At 59.6% G+C, this 5000-nt stretch overlaps 1 pseudogene; it reads left to right on the top strand.

The window, feature by feature from the left end:
- Window positions 1-5000, top strand: part of LOC126452763 (large subunit ribosomal RNA) — a 7754-nt pseudogene that overhangs the window by 384 nt on the left and 2370 nt on the right.

Consider the following 5000-nt stretch of genomic DNA (forward strand, 5'->3'; position numbering starts at 1 on the left):
AAGAACTTTGAAGAGAGAGTTCAAAAGTACGTGAAACCGTTCTGGGGTAAACGTGAGAAGTCCGAAAGGTCGAACGGGTGAGATTCACGCCCATCCGGCCACTGGCCTCCGCCCTCGGCAGATGGGGCCGGCCGCCCGCGCGGAGCAATTCGCGGCGGGGTCGTGTCCGGTTGCCTTTCCACTCGCCGCGGGGCGGGGCCGTTCCGGTGTGCGGTGGGCCGCACTTCTCCCCTAGTAGGACGTCGCGACCCGCTGGGTGCCGGCCTACGGCCCGGGTGCGCAGCCTGTCCTTCCGCGGGCCTCGGTTCGCGTCTGTTGGGCAGAGCCCCGGTGTCCTGGCTGGCTGCCCGGCGGTATATCTGGAGGAGTCGATTCGCCCCTTTGGGCGCTCGGGCTCCCGGCAAGCGCGCGCGGTTCTTCCCGGATGACGGACCTACCTGGCCCGGCCCCGGACCCGCGCCGCTGTTGGCTCGGGATGCTCTCGGGCGGAATAATCGCTCCCGTCAGCGGCGCTTCAGCTTTGGACAATTTCACGACCCGTCTTGAAACACGGACCAAGGAGTCTAACATGTGCGCGAGTCATTGGGCTGTACGAAACCTAAAGGCGTAATGAAAGTGAAGGTCTCGCCTTGCGCGGGCCGAGGGAGGATGGGGCTTCCCCGCCCTTCACGGGGCGGCGGCCTCCGCACTCCCGGGGCGTCTCGTCCTCATTGCGAGGTGAGGCGCACCTAGAGCGTACACGTTGGGACCCGAAAGATGGTGAACTATGCCTGGCCAGGACGAAGTCAGGGGAAACCCTGATGGAGGTCCGTAGCGATTCTGACGTGCAAATCGATCGTCGGAGCTGGGTATAGGGGCGAAAGACTAATCGAACCATCTAGTAGCTGGTTCCCTCCGAAGTTTCCCTCAGGATAGCTGGTGCTCGTACGAGTCTCATCCGGTAAAGCGAATGATTAGAGGCCTTGGGGCCGAAACGACCTCAACCTATTCTCAAACTTTAAATGGGTGAGATCTCCGGCTTGCTTGATATGCTGAAGCCGCGAGCAAACGACTCGGATCGGAGTGCCAAGTGGGCCACTTTTGGTAAGCAGAACTGGCGCTGTGGGATGAACCAAACGCCGAGTTAAGGCGCCCGAATCGACGCTCATGGGAAACCATGAAAGGCGTTGGTTGCTTAAGACAGCAGGACGGTGGCCATGGAAGTCGGAATCCGCTAAGGAGTGTGTAACAACTCACCTGCCGAAGCAACTAGCCCTGAAAATGGATGGCGCTGAAGCGTCGTGCCTATACTCGGCCGTCAGTCTGGCAGTCATGGCCGGTCCTTGCGGCCGGCCGCGAAGCCCTGACGAGTAGGAGGGTCGCGGCGGTGGGCGCAGAAGGGTCTGGGCGTGAGCCTGCCTGGAGCCGCCGTCGGTGCAGATCTTGGTGGTAGTAGCAAATACTCCAGCGAGGCCCTGGAGGGCTGACGCGGAGAAGGGTTTCGTGTGAACAGCCGTTGCACACGAGTCAGTCGATCCTAAGCCCTAGGAGAAATCCGATGTTGATGGGGGCCGTCATAGCATGATGCGCTTTGTGCTGGCCCCCGTTGGGCGAAAGGGAATCCGGTTCCTATTCCGGAACCCGGCAGCGGAACCGATACAAGTCGGGCCCCTCTTTTAGAGATGCTCGTCGGGGTAACCCAAAAGGACCCGGAGACGCCGTCGGGAGATCGGGGAAGAGTTTTCTTTTCTGCATGAGCGTTCGAGTTCCCTGGAATCCTCTAGCAGGGAGATAGGGTTTGGAACGCGAAGAGCACCGCAGTTGCGGCGGTGTCCCGATCTTTCCCTCGGACCTTGAAAATCCGGGAGAGGGCCACGTGGAGGTGTCGCGCCGGTTCGTACCCATATCCGCAGCAGGTCTCCAAGGTGAAGAGCCTCTAGTCGATAGAATAATGTAGGTAAGGGAAGTCGGCAAATTGGATCCGTAACTTCGGGATAAGGATTGGCTCTGAGGATCGGGGCGTGTCGGGCTTGGTCGGGAAGTGGGTCAGCGCTAACGTGCCGGGCCTGGGCGAGGTGAGTGCCGTAGGGGTGCCGGTAAGTGCGGGCGTTTAGCGCGGGCGTGGTCTGCTCTCGCCGTTGGTCGGCCTCGTGCTGGCCGGCGGTGCAGGATGCGCGCGTTCGCGCCCCGGTGCTTCAACCTGCGTGCAGGATCCGAGCTCGGTCCCGTGCCTTGGCCTCCCACGGATCTTCCTTGCTGCGAGGCCGCGTCCGCCTTAGCGTGCTCCTCCGGGGGCGCGCGGGTGCGCGGATTCTCTTCGGCCGCCATTCAACGATCAACTCAGAACTGGCACGGACTGGGGGAATCCGACTGTCTAATTAAAACAAAGCATTGCGATGGCCCTAGCGGGTGTTGACGCAATGTGATTTCTGCCCAGTGCTCTGAATGTCAACGTGAAGAAATTCAAGCAAGCGCGGGTAAACGGCGGGAGTAACTATGACTCTCTTAACTCTTGACTCCCAAAGCCCACCTGATGCGTAATATATGGACCCTCTCGATTCACCCCTCAGCATCCTTGTGATGTCGGGTGGATGATGGTTCAATTAGCCTCTCGGTGGGAAATCCTAGCTCTGGCCTTCAAGTGGCGGGAGTCGTGAGGGTGCTGTGAAAGGTTTCACGTAGGTGTACCTTTCCAGTATCCCGACCGACAGAGCAGGGTGCTTTTCGGGTTTGGGGGTTACCTCCCCCCCTGCCTTTGTTACAGCTGGTGCAACTAATAGAAGCGAACGTGGTACCAGGCCTCCCGCTGGAGCGCCTGTGCCAGCTGATGAGCCAGCCAACCAGCCAACCGGTGCGGGTCGAGCGCTGCTCCCCGCCATCTGCCCTGACTGTATGCGGTCCTTCTCCACCAAGACCGGACTTGGTGTCCATCGGCGTCGCGCCCATCCGACTGCTGCTAATGCTGAGATCAAGACCGAGAGGAAGAAGGCCAGGTGGTCCCAGGAAGAGCTCCTGCGTCTGGCCCATGCAGAAGCGACTCTTGCCACCCAGGGTTGCAGATTTTTAAACCAGGAGCTTGCAAAGGCCTTCCCCGAGCGTACGCTGGAGTCAATTAAATGTCAGCGTAGAGCGCAGCCCTACAAAGACATGGTGGCGAAGTTTGTCACCGAGCTTGCTGGCATGGATCGCGGCCTTCGGGGTCCTCCTAGCGAGCCTGCAGTCAGTCATTCTTTGCCACAGTCTCCACCTTGTGGGGAAGATGTTGACCTAGCCATCTGGTCATTTGTAGCAGAACTCCCCCAATCAGACCGCCGATTCCGCTCGCTTGATGATCTCGTGGCTCTGGGTCCCACCACTAGCCGTGAAACAATCCAGGCTATGTTGCTGTCTGCTCTTGACGAAGTAGGCAGCAGGGAGCCAGCCATCCACCAAGCTGTGAGTGTGCGGACCCAACAGCCCCCAGAGCGGAAGCGTGCACGCAGGAGATGGGAGTATGCGGTGGTTCAGCGTGCTTTCAAGAAGAACGGAGCACGCTGTATCAACGGACTTCTTGATGGCACACTCTTGCATCAGCCACCATCCATCCCAGGGCTGATTGAGTTTTGGACAGACCTCTTCTCTCCACCACGTGTCAGGTCTCGACCTCCGCGTGGGGAGGGTCTGTCCGATGAGCTGCTGCCATTCTCGAAGAGGGTGCCCTTCCGTGACCTCTGGGCTCCCATTTCTGCAGAAGAAGCCACCGCTGCTCTCCCGCCTCGCAAGTCTGCCGCAGGTCCTGACGGCCTCACGCCGACACAACTGCGTCGCCTTCCCCGGGAGGTTCTCCTCAAGATCCTTAATTTCCTCCTCCTTTCCCGTTCCCTTCCATCCCGACTCCTTCAGGCCAGAACAACCCTGCTGCCCAAGAAGACCGCCGCAGCATCCCCTGCTGACTTTCGTCCGATCACAGTGTGCTCGGTGCTGACCAGAGCCTTTCACAAGGTTCTGGTTGGCCGCCTGATGCGCTACTGTGTGTTGGACGGTCGCCAGCGGGCTTTCATCCCTCAGGATGGGATGCTTCATAACACCTTTCTTCTCGATCTGGCGATGACCCAGGCGTGCCGAGCTGCCGGCTCGCTGTACTTGGCATCTCTGGATGTGTCAAAGGCCTTCGACTCGCTTGCCCACGGTGCCCTTGGTCCTGTGCTAAGGGCCCATGGTCTGCCGGTCGAGTTCGTTGACTACATTCAGGGATGCTATGAGGCGGGATCGACGGTTATCTGCGCGGATGGGAAGTCGTCAGATCTAGTGCGGCCTTCGAGGGGTGTCCGGCAGGGTGACCCGCTGTCTCCTATTCTCTTCAACATGTCCATTGACATTCTCTTGTCTCGTCTGCCTGCTCATATTGGTGCACGCATTCTTGGACGGCGGATAAATGCGGCTGCATTCGCTGATGACCTCCTGCTGTTCGCCGAGACTCGTGATGGATTGCAGGAACTTCTCACCATCGCCACGTCGGCCCTGGGGGATCTCGGGCTCGAGGTCAACCCACGGAAGTGTTTCTCTCTCGCCCTTGTCTCATCAGGCCGGGAGAAGAAAACCAAGGTCGACGAGACTGTCATCTTTCGTGCTGGGGGGAACAACATCCCAGCACTGGCGATGGGAGATACTTTCAAGTATCTAGGCCTGCAATTTTCCACGTGCGGACGCAGTCTTTTTCATCCCCGGCGGGAGGTCGAGAAGCAGTTGGACATCATCAAGCGTGCACCACTCAAACCTCAGCAGCGGCTTTTTGCCCTTCGTTCTGTCATCCTCCCGGGTATTTTCCATGGCCTCGCCCTGGGGAGGACTCGTCTTGGGGCCCTCTCTTCCCTTGACGTCTGTGTTCGTGCAGCCCTTCGATCTTGGCTGCACCTGCCAGCAGATACGCCGGTCGGTTACTTCCACGCCCCCATCTCTCATGGGGGCTTGGGGGTGCCTGCAGCCCGCTGGCTGGGCCCTCTTCTTCGCAGGAGAAGATTGGCGAGGATGCAAGGACTGGG

Source organism: Schistocerca serialis, unplaced genomic scaffold (genome assembly GCF_023864345.2).
Source record: "Schistocerca serialis cubense isolate TAMUIC-IGC-003099 unplaced genomic scaffold, iqSchSeri2.2 HiC_scaffold_93, whole genome shotgun sequence".
Lineage (NCBI taxonomy): Eukaryota > Metazoa > Arthropoda > Insecta > Orthoptera > Acrididae > Schistocerca > Schistocerca serialis.